This window comes from Macrobrachium nipponense, chromosome 5 (genome assembly GCF_015104395.2).
Source record: "Macrobrachium nipponense isolate FS-2020 chromosome 5, ASM1510439v2, whole genome shotgun sequence".
NCBI classification, from domain to species: domain Eukaryota; kingdom Metazoa; phylum Arthropoda; class Malacostraca; order Decapoda; family Palaemonidae; genus Macrobrachium; species Macrobrachium nipponense.
Genome location: NC_061107.1, coordinates 24,736,798 through 24,757,857, shown reverse-complemented (window position 1 = coordinate 24,757,857; position 21,060 = coordinate 24,736,798).

Below are 21,060 nucleotides of genomic sequence, written 5' to 3'. Positions count from 1 at the left end.
ATTAGGTAAACCAAGTGCCGAGTCTCGGCTGGTAATGGCCGTTCTTAATTCCGCCAAGTGCTTAGCAGGGCAGAACTCCCCTCGGCCAACCATCCGCGGCGTTCCCCGCACCAGGAAAAATAAGAGTCTACTGATGCAGGCAGAAGAAGAATTAGAGAAGGGAGAAGGGAAAAAGATGGAGAAAAAGAATTAGGAGGAGACGTAAAAGAGGGAGGGGGAAGAGATAGAGGAGGCAGCTTAGACAGAATTCTCGAGGACGATATATCCATCAACGCACAAAAAGGAAAACATGGCATCATACTGAGCGGCTTATGAGGAAAAATAAAAAAAATTAAAGATAAAGAAACACAAACAATCCAGTCAAAAGAAGATAAGAAACAAGACATAAAAAACATATCTAGGCCACGAGAAGGGGTCATTTGGTATGGAATTACAGACATATGAAACAACGAGTAACGGAGAATAACATGAATTATTTCTTAACACCTTGGAGATGAACTTGATCAAAGTGCAGAAAAATTAACAGAATTAAGAGAAGATATTTCATGGAGATACAGAAACTACAGAACAGTTGTTTGTAGTATAGTTTTCTGATTAATTTTAAAAATGTAAAAAGAGGACGATTTGAATAATCTATAATAGGTAAAGTGAGTTAACTTGATGAGTGAGAGTGCTAATTAGGGGCGTAACGCTACTTATTTCCAAACGGATAATTCTATGGCTTACCACCATCTTGATGCTAAAGGAATTCGAGGGTCCTTAAAGATATAAAAAAATCAATTTGAGCCGTGAAAAAAGTTGCACTTTAATGATTACTCGAAATGAATTGAATATAGAGTTTAGGCCAAAGGCCAAGCACTGGGGCCTATGAGGTCATTCAGCGCCGGAAAGGAAATTGAGAGTAGGTAGATCTGAAAGGTGTAACGGGAGTAATTAAGACAGGATGAAAAGTCAGATGGAAGAAAGATACTATGAGTGGAGGAATAATAAAAGGAATGAAAAGGGTTGCAGCTAGGGGCCGAAGGGACGCTGCAAAGAACCTTTAGTAATGCCTACAGTGCACCCCGTGAGGTGCGAGGTGCACTGACGGCACTAGCCCTCTATGGGGCCGATGAAATGAGTTTTTTTTACATAACTTAAAAAAACCTGAACCGAAAATACATTACATTGCTTTATTCTCAATATCATTAAATCAACTAAAGATTTAGTCAAAATATATAAAACATGCTAAGAAAAGAAAACGAACTCTGTAAAAAATTACGTTTTGAATGAGCAAAAACACTGGAGCATAATGTACAAAGCCGTATTTATTTTCACATTGTTTAGATTATTCGAATATCCTTCCTAAAATATTTGTGATTCTGTATTATATTTAAGGTTCAATACCTTTTAATGAAAGAAATATAATCTATTTTCAGATATGTAGCTTTGGCCACAATGACTTAAAAAAAACTTTATGAAGGAGAATGGATAAAAAATGTATTAAGCCGTATAAAAAATTAGAATCTAGAGTAATCGAATAAACAGAACCCCAATGAGAATCTGCTCAACCAAGTGTCACCAAAAAAAAAGAAAAAAGAAAAAAAAGCCAAATCCCTAGGTGAAACAATTCCCCATCTTCACCAAATCAGCCCAAAATAATAAAAGTTAATTTCCGCATTTCCTTCCAAATTGGTTGATCCGACATTATTTTCGTTTCTAATTTATGTCAACATTAAAACGAAAGTTTTCACTGCTTTGTATCGCAGTGACGGAAGTACAGCCCATGTCCAGAAATGGTATGAATGTAATGTATGGAACTCTGCGTTTGAAAATTCCACGAGTGCAAAATTTCGAAATTCCATGCATGCAAGACCTGACAACTGGAATTAAAGCGTAAACAGATGTTGTACAAACATAACTGAATAGTGTGTTTGCAAATATTTTCTGTTGGTGTATATTTCTGCATTTGGAAGGCATGAAACAGATGAAAAAACACCAAATGTCAATTAGAATAGTTAACTGTACGAGGAAAATATCAACAAATCTCCACAGACAATAACACTGTTTTTCAAAGTATATCATTAAAATATCAACATATTTGGTCAACGTATATCAACTCTGCTATACCAATACAAAATGTCATGATACACAGGGACAGCAAGAAAAGCAAAAGTACTCTGTTATTTCAAAATGTTAAGAATGAGCTAAAACACTAGAGCACAGAGCAAAGCATACTGTACGTAACCCTTATTTATAATTCGTATTGTTTAAATTATTTTAATACCCTTCATGAAAAAAAACATTTCATGTTCTATTGAATCCAGGCTTCAATACTAGTTATTAAGAAATAGGTTCGATTTTATGGTATTTAGCCAAAGGCATTTATGAAATAATTTTGTGAGGACAACGGACTGAAACTATTATACCGCAAAAAAAAAAAATTCGCAGTATACGGTATAACAGATTACAGTTACTAATCTGATCTAACTGTTACTTTCAGAAAAAAGGCCGATTCCCAAGCTGAAGCAACACTCATGATTAACTTCACCAGACATAATCAAGTTAATTTCAGTATTTTGTTCTAAATTGGCTCATCCGACATCATTTTCCGTTTCTAATTTACGACAACATTAAAACGAAGGTTTTCATAACTTTGTATCCTAGAATGACAGAAGCATACATGCCACGAAATTCCGTGAATGCAAAAACCTGACAATAGGCATTAAAGAGTGAACGTTAGTTGTACAAACATACATCGAATAGAGGGGGTACTTGCGATTATTTCATGTAATATATTTTTCTGCATTTAGAAAGAGTCTATACAGACGAATAACCACATAACGTTACGTGTATTATATATAAACACAAATTACTTATATTATATGTATATATATATATATATATATATATATATATATATATATATATATATATATATATATATATATATATATATATATATATATATATATATATATATATATATATATATATATATATATATATATATGTATACATGCCGTCACTTCTAACGCGAAATGAAATATATATATATATATATATATATATATATATATATATATATATATATATATATATATATATATATATATATATACTATACATATATATTATATATATATATATATATATACTATATAGATATATATATATATATATATATATATATATATATATATATATATATATAACATGCCGTCAGTTCTAACGCGAAATGAAATAATATATATATATATATATATATATATATATATATATATACAACAATAATATATAAAATGCCATAAGTTCTAACGCGAAATTAAAGGAATTTATTTCTGGTAATGCAAATTCATTTCTCGATGTATTTCGGAACCTGCAATAGGCTGTAGGTCCCGTTGCTAAGTAACCAATTGGTTCCTAGCCACATAATAATATCTAATCCTACGAGCCGGCCCTAAAAGAGCTGTTAATCAGATCAGTGGTCTGGTAAAACTAAGATATACTTCACTCTTAAATGGACTTCCTCTCATAGGTGTTACGTTTGAGGTCCTCGACCCATACACACATATACATAAACAAAAACAAAAACAGCCTCAGAACGAATATATTGTAATGGTCGTTTTATATTTCTAAAGCCTTTATTTTCCTCAGATGTTCTAAAGTAAGGAATGCTCTGAACTCCCACAACATAGATATGTCCGTTTTATTTCACTTATTACAGCATGCTGTGTTGCTATAGGCGTTGTAGCAACGCCTATGATTGTTTACAGGAAAATGATGAGTTTTTGTTATATTTTAGAGAAAATAAGTTTATTTAAATAATCATAATTCCTGATTGGTCGATGACCCCACTCAATGGATTTTGACACTCTCTCTCTCTCTCTCTCTCTCTTAGACTGGGAGAAAGGCGCTATTTGGAATGTGACTTTTAAAAGTTTGGGGTTTTACATATTTAAAAATCATTATTCTCTCTATCCTTGTAATATATCTAATTTAGTTAATGTCCTGCCATAAGTTAGTTTACAACAATGTACGGACGAAAATATGTAAGTGGAGGACACCCTCCCGTTTCCTGTTGCATTTTCAGGGTAGATGCATAATATATAGATATATATATATATATATATATATATATATATATATATATATATATATATATATATATATATATCAGCCATCTTCATCTACTCTGGAAAATGAAAGTAATAAGCGAGAATATATTATAGAAATTTATCACACCATCTCTGAAAGAGAGAGAGAGAGAGAGAGAGAGAGAGAGAGAGAGAGAGAGAGAGAGAGAGAGAGAGAGAGGAGATTTGTATTTCACTTCACAGACCCAGATTGTCAGCCAATCAGAAGTTGTCATTTTCTATTATTAAACATTTTAGCCTTGTCCACAAAGTAATAAGAAATTTCTTTGTTCTAAAATACAGCACAGACGAATCTGAATTTATTTGGGAATGAAATTAAATTAATTCACGAATCGTTTTCACGTTCAAGATATTCGAATAGTCATACAACTGATGGAAGAAAAAAGGTCAGAGAATAACAGAAAACAACGACAGCAAAATAATTAGTATTAAACAACTTCATATTTAATAGTATATATATATACACACACACACATTATGTATATATATATATATATATATATATATATATATATATATATATATATATATATATATATATATATACGTATATATATATATATATATATATATATATATATATATATATATATATATATATATACTATATATATATATATAGAGAGAGAGAGAGAGAGAGAGAGAGAGAGAGAGAGAGACCTTAGACCTTACAGACCTTACATCTTGTTCGGGTTGCCCCAGGTCCCTCAGTGTGAGGCACCTCTAATGTCTACCAGAGAGTTGCTAGTACATCTTCCGGTATATTTTGCATCTTCCAATCTTGGATGGTCTGGGATGCAGTTTAGATATTTGTCGAGCTTATTCTTAAACACATCTACGCTCACTCCTGATATATTCCTCAGATGAGCTGGCAACGCATTGAATAGACGCTGCATTATCGATGCTGGTGCAGTAGTGGGATTAATGTCCTGTGTGCTTTTCCTTATTTTTCCTGGTATAATTTTGGGCACTATTAATCTACCTCTGCTTGCTCTTTCTGATATTTTTAGTTCCATGATATTTTCTGCTATTCCTTCTATCTGTTTCCATGCCTGAATTATCATGTAGCGTTCTCTTCTCCTTTCTAGACTATATAATTTTAAGAATTGTAGTCTTTTCCAGTAGTCTAGGTCCTTAACTTCTTCTATTCTAGCTGTAAAGGACCTTTGTACACTCTCTATTTGTGCAATATCCTTTTGATAGTGTGGGTACCATATCATATTGCAATATTCAAGTGGACTACGAACATATGTTTTATAAAGCATAATCATGTGTTCACCTTTCTTGTTTTGAAGTGCCGTAACAACATTCCCATTTTTGCTTTAACATTTTGCAACAGAGTTGCTATTTGATCATTGCATAACATGTTCCTATTCATCATCACACCAAGGTCTTTAACTGCTTCCTTATTTGTGATGGTCCTCATTATTAGTCCCCTATATGCATATAGTCTTTCCTTCTCTGTCTCCATAATTTATTGATTCAAATTTATCAGAGTTAAATACCATCCTATTTACCTCTGCCCAATCATATACTTTGTTAAGGTCTCTTTGTAGAGCGTTCCTATCTTCATCACAAGTAATTTCTCTACTTATTCTTTGTGTCATCAGCGAAACTACTCACTACCGAATCCTTAACATTACTGTCTATGTCTTCAATCATAATAACAAACAATATTGCAGCTAGCACCGTAACCTTGTGGCACACCGGATATTACCTTGGTTTCATCCGATTTCTCATCGTTTGCAATAACTATCTGTTTTCTGTTGTGTAAAAATTCTTTTAACCATCTTCCTACTTTATCTACGATATTGTGTTTTCTAATTTTCTTTGCTAATATATTATGGTCTACTTTGTCAAAAGCTTTTGCAAAGTCTAAATAAACCACATCTGTTTCATTTCCGCTTTTCATATTTTTGAATATGTTCTCACGGACTAACAGTTGGGTTTGTACTTTTTCCGGGTACGAACCGTGTGTCCTATATTAAACAAATTATTTTTTATTAAATGTTTCATAATATTTTTCTTCATTACCCTTTCATACACTTTCATTTAATATGTGATGTTAGATCACAGGGCCCTATAATTACTTGCCTCTAGTCTTGATCCACTTTTGAAAGTAGGGGTGATATATGCTAATTTGTGCTCATCATAAATCTTGCCTGTATCTACACTTTGTCTTAATAATATTGCAAGTGGCTTTGCGATAGAATGAACTACTTTCTTTAACAAAATAGCAGGGGACTTCCATCCGGCCCTGCAGCAGCTCCATTTTTTAATTTCATTAATTGCCTGCACAATATCAGCTTCATTAATTTCTATGTCAGCTAAATATTCACTATTTTTCTTCCCTTACTTCTATATCATTATCTTCATTATCTATTCTAGGGGTGAATTCTCTCTTATATCGTTCTGCCAGTATGTTGCAAATTTCCTTTTTTTTTCATTTTTTCATTCGTTAATCTCCCTTCAATTCTCAGAGGGCCTTTTCTCATTCTTCTTTTATTCATCTTCTTCGCATATGAGTATAATAGTTTGGGGTTTTGCTTGATATTTAATAGGGTTTTTTCTTCCAAGTCCCGTTTTTCATTTTCTTTTGATTGTATAATCTTTTGTTCTGCATTTTCTATCTTACTTTTTAGTTCTATAACTTTCCATGCATTTTTTCTTTTGCAAGACCTTTTTTCCACTTCTGATTTTCTGGAACAAGATCCTTCTGTCTCTTGGTAGCATGAATGATGTTTACTTTTCTTCTTCGGTATATATTTTTCCATATTTTCTCCAATATTTTCACTATTTTCTCCAATAAATAATATCTCCGTATTTACCCCTTATTGTTCAATCACTTACGAAATGTTATCCCAATCTTTGTTTAATTCTTCATTAATTTTCTGACCATTTTATATTTTTACTGTAGAAGTTGTATTTTCCATATCCTTCCCACTTTTTCATTTCTTGCTTATCTCTATTTTCACTTGCTTTGGAATGAACTGTTAATTCTATGCATTATGGTCTGAAATACTCGCATCAAACTATTATTTTTCTTTAAAACATAATTCATCTCGTTCACAAATACTAGGTCTAAACCGTAGTTTTCCTTTCTTGTTGGCAGGTGATTTATTTGTTGAATGTTTGTATTCTAGTAGCATATCTAATAGCTTTTCAAATTGCTCTTATCTTCTGCACTACTATTACTCTCTTTTTTATATGTATAAGTACAACACAATCTCCTATTCGTTCTTTCCATTCTACGAAAGGAAAGTTGAAGTCACCAGATAGGAGAATAGTCCGTCCTTGTGATTTCTACATATATCTCCAATTTTTTCAATTATTAAGTCAAACTCTTTAGTATTAGGAGGTCTATATATTACTATGTTCATCAATTTTTCAGATTCAAATTCTACCGCTATTAGTTCACATTCTGAGTTACTATATTTCTCATATATTTTTCCTTGTTTTTTGTCTTTCCCATATATTGCGGTTTCCCCTTGATTCCTATTTTTTCTATCTGATCTATAAGTTTGGAACCCTTTTATTTGATCATCATTCCCAGTCTCTTGGGAATACCAGGTTTCACTTATATTCATTATATCTATTTTCTTTTCATTTTGGGTTAGTTCTTCTAAGTACTCTATTTTTCTTTTTGAGTTACTCGTAACTAAACCCTGCGCATTCATCACTATGATGGTTTGCGTGTTTTTCTCCTTCATTTAATAATGGTAGTAATAAGGATTTTCCCATGTCTCTTCCTGTTCTGGTATGTTGTTCTTTTTTCATTTCCAGAAATTCTGACATTAAAAAATCCAACTTTTTTTGTTTTCCATAATATTTGATCTTCCTTCATCATAATATTCATTTTGTGTTATGAAATCTGCAAAAAATTTTCTCCGTTAATCTGCAATAATCCTTTTTCTTGTCATAATACCAATACAGTTATTATCTCTTGAGTAGAATTTCGGAGCTGATGCTTTGAAATTTTTTGCTGACACCTCTGCATATCTCATTGGTGGTTTGCTTTTCTCTTTTACCTGATATTCTTGATTTCTCTCTTTATTTGTTTCTTTCTTATTTTGGATTTTATTACTTGGTTGGTTATTTATTTGATTATGATTCATGGCTACAGGGTGCATATATTTGCATTTTTTGTCGAACTTACATCCTTTTCTTCTTTTAGGTTTTTAACATATTTTTGGATGCAGATCTCTGCAATCATCCCCATATCCATCTAAAGTATGCACCTTTACCATATATTTTCATAGTTGACATATCTTAGGATGTTTGTAGTAACATCTTTCTCCAAATCTGCAATTCCCTCTTTTCAAAGGTTGCAGATTTTGTCTTTCTTGTCTATTTTTTCCTCTTTCCCGTCATTGTAATAGAATCTGGGTAGAGCCTCTTCGGGATTTGCTTTTCTGTTGTCATATCGTAATTTATTTCTTCGTAGGTATGCTGCTTTATTGCCTCATATGTAGTATCAATGAGTATCTCTGCATCCATACTTTTATCTTGTTCTTTGTTTTCCTTATTTTTTTCTGTCATTTAATTTTTGTTTACTTCTCTTCCGTTTTCCTCTTCTTCTTTTTCTTCTTCTTCTTCTTCTTCTTCTTCTTCTTCATCCTCAACTATTTGTACATTCAATCTTGATTTAATAACATTGTCTATCCATGATAGACATGTGAACAAAAAATTTTCTGTATCTTTTCTCAAATCTTGTATTACCTCAGCACAGCTGTGGATGGGTCGGAATGTTGCATGCAGCACATTTTCTGATTAGGTTTTGTGGATTGACTATGCTATACCAAACCTTACACAGTTTGCATGCTTTTGGCATTCTTTTTCCTAATGCCTCAATTAGGATATTCACAAGATTCACCTTATTCATTTTCTTTGTCGGAATATGTTGGTTTATGCATATTTTCTTTATGAGTCTCTTGACCACTTGGATTTTATTTGGAACTTCTTCAATTATTTTCAAGATGTTTTCATTAGATTTGTTCCAGTCTGAAGGATTATATCCTTCTAATATATCTATGAATGCTTTTGTATCTTTTTGGTTAGGACTGTTGCTGATTTCATAGATGAGAAATGCCAGTTCCCTTCCTGCTACCTCATCGTATTGCGAATCTGCTAAACACGAGAGAGAGAGAAATCCAAATTTTGTTATTGTATTTTCGGATCAGTACACAGTCTAAAACTTCGTTCACTCGAGGTGTACTGATAGTAATCGACTAGCTATCAGGTACATAATTATCTCTTTAGGATGAATTGATTGATTGTGTCAATCAAAAACTGGTCACAACCTATTCTTTCGGATGTTTTAATGGCAACCTATTCTTTCGGATGTTTTAATGGTAAATTTCTATATAGACACACGCTTTATATATATATATATATATATATATATATATATATATATATTTATATATATATATATATATATATATATATATAGAGAGAGAGAGAGAGAGAGAGAGAGAGAGAGAGAGAGAGAGAGAGAGAGAGATAAATCCAAATTTTGTTATTGTATTTTCGGATCAGTACACAGTCTAAAACTTCGTTCACTCGAGGTGTACTGATAGTAATCGACTAGCTATCAGGTACATAATTATCTCTTTAGGATGAATTGATTGATTGTGTCAATCAAAACTGGCGTCACAACCTATTCTTTCGGATGTTTTAATGGTAAATTTCTATATAGACACACGCTTAAATCTATATATATATATATATATATATATATATATATAATATATATATATATATATATATATATATATATACACATATATATACATATACTATATATTTACGTATATATATGTATATATATACATATATATAGAGTATATATATATATTATATATATATATATATACATATATACATATATATAGAGTATATATATATATATATATCTTATATATATATATATATATACTATAATATGTATATATATATATATATATATATAGTATATATATATATATATATATATATATATATATAATGAAATTTGCTGGCTGAAGAAACACAATCTCATTACTTCAAAAGGGGAGAAGTTCATGGAAATCATATTTTCGATTAAAAATCTTAATTTGTGTCCGTTATTGCTTAGGGCCTCAGCGTCGCACCTGCATTTAAATAAAAAAAACTTTATTTCTCTTTCAGTGAGGAATGTCAACTCAGAAATGGAAACGCGCGATATGAAACGGTTTGTGTTTGTGTCTGAAGTCCTACGTTCTTCAATGCGAGGAATATTTAGTTTTGGAAATGAGTTATTTTTCCTTTCTATTTCCCCGGGGCGGATCCCAGTTAACGTTTTACATTTGAAAATCTTTATGTGCTGGTAAAGTATGTTTTATTTCAGCAGTTTTTGTTTCATGCAATTTAAATACTGCCAATCTCTCGATTTTTCATTGTGCTTTTACTTTGGTAGTGACAACAGCAGATATAATCTTGCCCAGATAGCTCTTACTATTTTCGCTTACTCGGGGAGGAAGCCTACAAACTACTCTCTGTTGATATTATTATTGTAGTTGTTTTTGTTGAGGGGTAAGGAAAAGTCTGAAAAAGGTGTTTCGCACTGAGTTAAAGATACAGGAATTTTAGGATAGGATATTTATGTAAAAAATAATGCGCACATTACACAGTACATAAAAATTACTTCTAATAAAATATTACGTGTTTTTTTTATCGTTAGTGAAACAACGGGCTATCTGTTCATAGATTTTAGCACGTGTTAATTTATTTGATGCACTGAATCCACAGGCTATGTTTCTGTTCAATGATTGTATGCTTCCACTTATGACTGAGAATATATAAACGTGATTAATTTCTGTCCTTTTTATTCCACTTTTATCTGCTTCAAATGTCTTGGCCGGGAGACCCTTAATATGAAGTATCCTTTTTCGCTAAGTGTCGTGTAATGGTTACATATTTATCCCAGTGCACTATACATACCGACTGAAAATTTTGCACGTAAATTATTTATATCAAAAGGCGAAGGCTAATTTACCACTTGAAAAAAACCGTGTAATTTTAAGAGGTTAGTGGCTTCATCTGAAAATAATGAAAATAGTCTCTTTCAAGGTAAACGAATTTTATTACGAATGATTAATAATATAGAAATATTATAAAGCAAAAAGAAACCCGATTTTAATATTAGAGGTTTTGTGAATCATGTCCAGTGCAAACCTACCTGGTAAAATTTAGGGCAAACATTGTATCGTGAATACCAAAGCTCAAAGTTTTAATCTAAATATCACATTTAATGAAAAAATTAAAATTCTAAATATCTGTGAAACAATTTATTATCATGTTTCTTAAGGAATGTATTGAGAAAACATCGATGATCTCAAGTAAATCATGGAGAGGAAAGTTTGAGGCATCCTGTAACAAACATGTTCAAATTGAAGGTATGTAATTTGGAATTTAATTTGAAAGGAGACATATTTAATCATATTAATATTACTGCTGGTATGTCCGCGTAAAATAAGGTGATCTTTTTAGCATCCTTACAGTTTCTTAACATCTTACAATAACCGTATTTGACTGAACGCTCCTTTAATCTGTTCACTGTCCACCTTGAACCAAAATAGAAAAGCTTTTTTCCGCCGTGAATATCATTATCTGAAAATACTTCAACACAGGCGTTTACTTCGCGTATTTTTACAGTTCACAGGGCGGGGGCGGGGAGAGATCTTATATCGACTGAAACTATAACAAAATTTTTGTCCAGAAACAGACTAAGTTTTTAGGATTACGCATAACCACGTTTTATAGAAATTGATATAGGAATGTATACTATGTAATAACGTTTTCACTACATCGGCCGTCATCTGGTCTGCTAAACGCAGGGTCCCACTACTTTGTAAGTCCTGTTTATGCGGAGTGGTGAACCTCATCAAGATGTGGATGGGTGTCTGCCATCGAAGGCTTTCATATATACTTGAATTACCTCAGTCATTATCCGATATATCCGACCTACATGATAAGCCCTCCTCTGGTCCCAACGCGAATAATGGAATATCGCTTGCTAAAACTTTAGGCGAGTTCGTGTTGAAGAAAAGTACTTGATAATGACGAAGAAAAAGTTCTCGTGTTCCGTAATTATTTTGTTATTGACTGAGTAACTCGTAACACTTTTCCTTCAGTAACTACATATCTAGGTGGTTAACAATAGAAATATAGATAAATAAAAAGGGATTAAATGAATTGTTATAAAATGGAATTCTAGAAAACTGGTCAGTTGGAGTGCGTGTTTTTTTTTTTTTTTTTTTTTAGATAACGAGACCAATAGATTAACAAAATAGAATATGGAAATATTAAACTTTGTGTAAAAAATTTACGACTTGTGGTTTAGACTAAAAATCTGAAAAAGTAAAATTCTTCCGTATCTAAAAAAACATCAAGTGTTGAATCAGTACTATTGTAAAAGTCTTTTACGTCAGTTGCAAATACCATCAACAATTCTCAAAAAGTTTGACTAATAGTAATTAGAGAACAAAAACGTTATTCTTAAGTCTCATCTGAAAGACATGCATAAAATTCCATAGTCATAAAATCCTCTTTTTTCATTTGCATGTGGCATGAGTAAAATAAAAATTAAAAATCACTGAAATACAAAGATAAAAATGCTTACTAATTGAACCCATTTGCTTGAAGCAAGAAGTAAAAATAACACTGGATGCAAGTTCTTTTAAGAACAAAGAATAAATACCCTTGCTACTATTTATCATATTGTTTTTGCTTGAAAGTTTTATAAACAACGGTTGCTCTTTTAACCTGAGGGAAGCAGAGTACCCTGAAATACGTAATATTAAATTATAACAATCGCAAATATCTCCTCTCAGGAGTTGGGTTTATTTTTATGTCCATAATTTCCGTTGGGAAATATTAACATTACTTTTAATTTTTCTTATGCGAGAAGAGGAATGAAAAGTAAAGAAGTGTGTATTGTCATCTATAACACACTCGGGAAAAAACTTCCCTAGTATTTAGACGGGAACATTGCAGTCTGATCATCCCAGTTCACAAAAAAGTGCATTTAACATTATATGAGATAAATTAGAACAATGTTAGAATAATAGTACAGATATTGCACTGATCACCTTTCATACTTGCTAAACTTTCAGGAATAAATTCCTCTACACCCGCGTTATTATTGTTTTCTTTTACAATGTAAAATGGGCATAAGCATGCATTTCCTGTGATGTCAGATTTCACTACCAATACTGGCACACGCAGTTTTGACAAGGAAATATCATCATCCATCATTTCTGTCTGGGTGTATATGTTTAACTAACTGTCTCTCATTCATATATCTTTCCTTTGTCGTCCTGAAACTACATTATATGGTACTCACTTCACTCGAAGTCTCCCAATATCCTTGACAGTGGAAGTGTGTTACTGTGTCGAAATATCCTGGCTAAAGGTCGACACAATGTTACGGCCTCCGAGAGAGGTCCGCTTCAGGTTCGATATGAAATAATAATAAAAAAAAATTTTCAACACCAACAGTTGAAACTGGGGATACGAATATAGAAAGAAACACTTAACACAACAAAGGTTTATTTACAAGCTTACTAACATAGGTAAATGCAGAATGGTATCTCCTATTTACATAAAAAGATAGAATCTTACACTGCATGAACTGGGGGAACAGTGAGGCAATTCAAATACTTGCGGGCTGGTTTAGTGACTCGAAGCAGTGGCTTCACAAAAGGAGATCGGCGAAAGCGGACGTCCTCTTGACTCCGTATTGCAGGAACTAGTCTACTTGTATGGCAGGAACTCCCCAAAAACCTCTAGCAGGACCTTTTCTTCACTGAAGACTGCTCGACGTCGAGATAACACGAGATAATTCGTCCACTCCTGAAGACGGCTAGACCAGTATCCAACCAACTCTCGAACAACTTTTTTTCTGATGATGATCCTTCGTCGGTCCCTTTCTCTCTTATTTCTCACGAATAATCTGCTGCTGCTGATCTTTCACTGATAATCTGATCTGTGGCTCTTACAGAGGATATCTCTCTGTGACTAACTGGAGTCTCTCTTTTACGATCTCTCTCTCTCTTCTACAATCACTGTTTGCTCCTACTTCCTCCGTCGTATTTATACGGCATCCTGGGGCGGAGCCTACGGCGAGCGTTACAGGTTCCCGAGATTGCTAGAATTTCTTAGATGAATCTAGACGAGGTATTGCATCAGAAATCGCGGCGTTTCTCACGTCCCGACGTGTTCCACAACACTCCTGCCGATTCTAGAACCATCATGATAACAGGCACCTCCAACACAATGTACTAACGCCTCCTTGCTGCCAAACTTGTCGAAAATGCATTCTCCTTTCCTTTATCTTTCTTTGCTATGAAGCAATTACCATCACACGCCCCCCCCCCAAAAGAGAAAAAAAATGAAATCAATTGATTTTATTTTTTTTTTTAAAGTGAAGCAAGATTTAAAAGCAGGGAAACAATTCTGCATAAAGCTTTAATACTTTTTTCATTCACTCAACCATTCGTGCCAAAACAGAAAACGGTCATTAGGCTACTCATTCTGAAAACTTTAGGGAGGCTATCTGCTATAACATTATCCTTCTCTCTTACTTTTTCCATTTTCTGAACTCTGATTAAAACTTATTAATACTAAAACACCTCTTGTGTTTTTCTCAAAACTAATCTCACTCAGTAACACTGTTACACGGGCGGAGGCCACGGCACGGGGCGTTGTTTATAATTCTGAAGCAAATTTACATTCATTGCCTTTGCTCTATTCTTACCCACATTAATTCTATAATGTATATTTCCTCTCTTCTCTAAAACTGAAAAAGGACCGTCGAAATTATGAGATATAGAGGAACCTTCTTTCTGGATTAGTACTAAAACTTTATCTCTTACACACAAACTTCTCTCTTTTGCTCTAAGATCAGGTTTTCCTTCAGTTTCCCCTTGACTTCCGTTCGGGTTTTCTTTCGCTAAGTGCCAAGCGCTTCTGTTCTCCTCTGCTAGCTGCCAAACATCTCTTAGATTGTTTTTATAATACTCAAGATTAGTTATGCAATCATCTCAACCCTTACTTCTAGGCAAAGTTCCGAACATATTTATAAATACATTCTCAAAAGATAAGCCTACTGAAGGAATATTACACAACTGAACTCTGGGAATTACTTGAATCAGTTTCCCGGCAATTTGATATTCATGACAGCTTAAAGCATATCTCTTCACGTTATTTTTCATCTTAGGCCAAAAGTACGCCCTACTAATACACTTGAAAGTTTTATTCACTCCTAAATGTCCTTGCTCATCATGTGCTAACTTCAAAATTAATTCATGAAGCTTCCTAGAAACTACGAATTTCTCTGTGATTCCCCCTTCACTACCTGACTTAGGACAAACATGACATGAAACTTCATCCTTTACACAAAAAGTTTCCTTACACACATCATCGAGATCATCATCCAGCTCACATTAAAAAATTTGGGTTAGTGTCTCATCCTCTTTCTGCAACTTGACTAGCCCATCCTTATCCAAACGTTAGAGCCTAATTCATCACCATAACTAGTACTAGATACGGGTACATTTATTACGTTACTCTCGACAGCTACGCCTTCCCTTTGGCTATCACTGTCAACATCGATAGATTCCGGTCTCTCAGCCACACTCATGCCAAGATCAACCTCGCTACCTCTATCACACTCGTTTGAATCCACGAACTCACTCTCGTTCGAATCCACGAACAAATTATGACTGTAGTCTACGTCTGTATCTAAACCCGACCTAGTTACTACCATTTCAGGCACTGGAATATTCCTCACAACAGGATTCACATTCTTGGATAAAGCTAAGTCGTTACCGACAATAATGTCAACGCCTTCAACGGGCAAACTGTCCATAACTGCAAGTTTTACCTCTCCTGACACTACCGGACTTTCTAAATTCAACTTCAACAAAGGACAAAGAACACAAGTGTTAGGAAATCCACCTAACATGACTTTCTCTTCCATATTGATTTCTGCCCTGTTCAGCACACACACTTCCCTAATCAATGAGATAGCAGCGCCTGTGTCTTGAAGTAAGACTACTTCTCTCGAATCTACTCCTCCAAGAGAGGAAACTATGCCTTCTGACAGAAATTCACCAAAAACTAGTTTCTCTCATCACATCATTCCTACTTGACGAAAGGTTAACTAGAGATACTGGTTTCTTACCGTCCTTCCTTTCTGCTGCACAATTTCTCGCTAAATGCCCTTTCCCATTACATCGGAAACAAGTTAATTCTGAGCCACTAGATGCCATTCTACTCTTACAAACCTCAGACGTATGACCAGGTTTTCCGCATGTATAACAGGAATAGTCACTTTTACTCGCATTGCTATTACTAGGACTGAAACCTTTACTGCTTTGTACTCTACCAGATGAAGGATCATTTCGTTTCTTACTAACACTCAAATTATGAGTTAGACTATATTCGTCAGCTAGCCTAGTTGCTCCTGCAAAAGATACTTCTCGCCTATCCTCTATATAAAGTTTAATCTCAGGGGATAAGTTATCTTTGAAGTTTTCTAACAACACTAAGTTCTTCAAACTATCAAAATCCTCAACCTTGGCAGAAGTTAACCAATAAAAAAACTGCCTATCTAACTTCTTACTGTATTCTACATACGTAATATTTTCATCCTTTCTCAAATTTCTAAATTTCTTATGGTACGCCTCCGGTACTAGCCTATACGCGCTAAGAACAGTTTCTTTCACAATATCATAATTATCACATTCCTCCTTAGACATGCAACTATACACAGTAAGCGCCCTACCACTCAAAACTGACTGCAAATATAAAGGCCATGTTTCTTTAGGAGAACCTACTCGTTCCATTAACTTCTCAAAACACATGAAATATGTCGTAACATCTTCCTCATCAAACTTTGGTACTAATTTCAACACTGCACTCATGCCTAACCTATCAGTTCCGTTTTCGTTTTCGCCTGTCCGACTGTTACGAGTACTTTCCCTTAACCGAGCAATTTCCAACTCATGCATACACTCTTTCTCTCTCTCTTCCTGCTCATGCATACGCACTCTCTCTCTCTTCCTGCTGCATTACCAACATTTCTACCTCTCGCTGCATTTTCCTCACTTCTCTCTTGGCTGCCCTTTCATCTCTCTCATACTTTTCTCTTTCTTTCCTTTCCACATTTTCACGGAGATCATTCCCCTCTAGACCTAGTAGCTTACCTGCCTCAATAAACTCTTTCACCATCTCACTCATTCTGATTCTTTCTATATCCTCCCTGTTTTAAACTGTTAAAGTGTTGATGGCCTAGGCAAGGTCGCCACAATGTTACGGTGTCGAAATATCCTGGCTAAAGGTCGACACAATGTTACGGCCTCTGAGAGAGGTCCGCTTCAGGTTCGATATGAAATATAATAAAAAAAAATTTCAACACCAACAGTTGAAACTGGGGATACGAATATAGAAAGAAACACTAACACAATAAAAGTTTATTTACAAGCTTACTAACATAGGTAAATGCAGAATGGTATCTCCTATTTACATAAAAAGATAGAATCTTACACTGCATGAACTGGGGGAACAGTGAGGCAATTCAAATACTTGCGGGCCGGTTTAGTGACTCGAAGCAGTGGCTTCACAAAAGGAGATCGGCGAAAGCGGACGTCCTCTTGACTCCATATTGCAGGAACTAGTCTACTTGTAAGGCAGGAACTCCCCAAAAACCTCTAGCAGGACCTTTTCTTCACTGAAGACTGCTCGACGTCAAGATAACACGATATAATTCGTCCACTCCTGAAGACTACTAGACCAGTATCCAACCAACTCTCGAACAACTTTTTTTCTGATGATCCTTCGTCGGTCCCTTTCTCTCTTATTTCTCAAGAATAATCTCTGCTGCTGCTGATCTCTCACTGATAATCTGATCTGTGGCTCTTACTGAGGATATCTCTCTGTGACTAACTGGAGTCTCTCTTTTACGATCTCTCTCTCTTCTACGATCACTGTTTGCTCCTACTTCCTCCGTCGTATTTATATGGCATCCTGGGGGCGGAGCCTATGGCGAGCATCACAGGTTCCCGAGATTGCTAGAATTTTTTAGATGAATCTAGACGAGGTATTGCATCAGAAATCACGGCGTTTCTCACGTCCTGACGTGTTCCACAACACTCCTGCCGATTCTAGAACCATCATGATAACAGGCACCTCCAACACAATGTACTAACGCCTCCTTGCAGCGGAACTTCTCGAAAATGCATTCTCCTCTCCTTTATCTTTCTTTGCTATGAAGCAATTACCATCACAAAGTGTGTCTGTATAACACTTAATTAAGCCTTTCATGAAATGGTCTTAAGGGAGGTTTGCTCTCACAAAATAAAGCTACTGGTCAAGGATCACAGAAACATTGCTGGTTCTCTGATTAAAGCCTTAAGGATTGATAAGCGTTTGCTAGTTTCACTGTTGACACTTGGCACCTCAAGAGACTGCAGATGCTGATGATCTACAAAGTGAAAAGAACGCACAAGTCCTTGGAGCTTAAGTGCTGAAGGCAAGAAAGGAAGTTCTCTGTCAAAGCAGTTTCTGGGAGACTTGTAAGTAGCAAATCCTCCAGCAATAGTCTAAATTACTACTGCCATTATTAGTTAGAAGGTAAAACCGTTTCCAGCATTCTTGTCTTGAGACAAATGTCCCGTGAAGCTGTTGCTTTTTAGACAGGAAGAAAAGATGCTGGCACTTGTAAAACAAAAGATCTACGGGAAACGAGGCACAGACGAACAAAACCTTGTTTACTTTCAGCATCATATGATATATTTTTCAAATTCAGGAGAGAAAGCCATCAGAAGAATTAAATAAATAGTACTGCTTAATTCTCGGAATAAATCAGCATTTTATACCAACGCAAATACAAATTTGAAGCAACAAAGCAGCATAAGACTAATCCTTAATCTTTGATGAACCTATCAATTTTTCATATTTAACCTCAAATTATTTTTCTATTTTACTTTTAACGATTATTGAAATTGCGTTCAAACTTTTAGCAATATGGCCTATCTGAAAAGTTCTTGATAATATTGCTCGATATTTTACCGCAAGGGTTAATTTAGTCAAGTCAATAAACAAAAGAAAGACTATAAATAGAGATGGTGACGTGTTGCAACAAATATTCTATTCGAAATCACAGCGGGGCGCTTTAGGCCCCAAACATTTCCATCGCGTCTCGTAATGTCTCCGAAATGTGTGTGTGTGTGTGTGTGTGTGTGTGTGCACAAAATTTCCTTAGCCCCCAAAACTTAATAATCAACGATTGAAAGTTCCCAGTGTTCATCTCTGAAAGATTACGCCAATCCTATTCCAAATGTAAGAAGGGCTATCAAACAATTAAATTTTTTATGTATATCAATGTTTGCGCAGATTAGACTTGCCATTTTATATGGATAACTTGCTTTAAGTCAAACTCCATTATGCGGCATATAACACTTTTAAAAAATGCGCTGAACATATTTCTCCTCTTCTTCAGTGTATTTCAAGAATCTGGAAAATGAAAACGGCCGGGAAACGATAATAGTAATAGCGTAATGTTGAAATATTGATAACAGTGAATAATAGTAATTGTGAAAGAATAAGGAAATGGGAGGAACATTCATGACCCGTCTCTGATGCCATAAGCTTGGCGTCACTGACATAGTCAAATACAGCAACAATTAATACACAGGAAGCAGTAACACAACACACACACACACACACACACACGCAGAGAGAGAGAGAGAGAGAGAGAGAGAGAGAGAGAGAGAGAGAGAGAGAGAGAGAGAATCATTTTAAAATTGGTAAGATGCAGAAAATATGAAAAAAAACTTGAAACACTGTAAGGTGCAGTGCATACTATGCTAATTTTATCATTAAAGTATCAGGCACCAGCTAAAGTCTGCTCGTGACTTACATAACCCTGAGAGAGAGAGAGAGAGAGAGAGAGAGAGAGAGCTAAGAATGGAATGGAATCTTAAATCTAGATTAAACTAGGCCTACAGACTGATCCAACTTGTGATTACGTTGCAAGAGCAACTCAGCGGTGCCCATTATTTTAATCATTATATGTTTTCTCAAAAAACTTGACCTCAAAACATGACCTCAAAACGACAAGATTAGCCTTGGTAAAAATATTCATGAAAAGCAGATACTTGCTTTTGTCATGTGGATGTTTGTTTAATTAAATAAACAATTTATTTCACATGGAAGCCTAGCTGCTTAATTCTGTGTGTAATCTCCATTGTTTCTAACGAGCGCAATAAGGGACGGTAAAATTAATTTCTATAAAAATACTTTCTGTCTAAGGCTTAAAAGAATTTCAAATTAATGCTCTTCTTTATATTGTCCCGGGTATAATTTGGCTGATAGTGGTATATACTCGGTCCTTTTCATATTAATTACAGACTACGTTCACAAATAAGAAAGTTAAGTAAATTTCAGTTCCCACGTGCAGCATAAGGGTGAGATTTGTAATGATTTCCAGAAGTAGTTAATCCTCAGAAGTATTTCCCATCTGTGTGAGGTCCTACCTGGTATTGTAATCTCGTTAGTTTTCCTTTGAAGTATTTTGACTTTCGAGCCATTAATGTAAATTCGGGAAGAGTCCCCCCTTAGATTCTCCTTTGGAGAAGGTGCTTGACAAGTACCTTCTCAAAAGGAACCGACCCCTTCAGTACAAGACGCGATCCACACCTGCAAATTTCTTTCAGACATGCCCCCTGACCTCTTCAAGGGTTAACAATGCCTGTCCATAGCTACATATAAGAACTCACACCTTCCCTGACCCAGCTTAACATTCCGGCTCCAACATCCATGGTCAGTTCCTCACTTGACCCTTAGCCCATTAGAGAGCCCTTTAGTGCCTTAAGCGCGGTCCTGTTACGCAAGACATTTG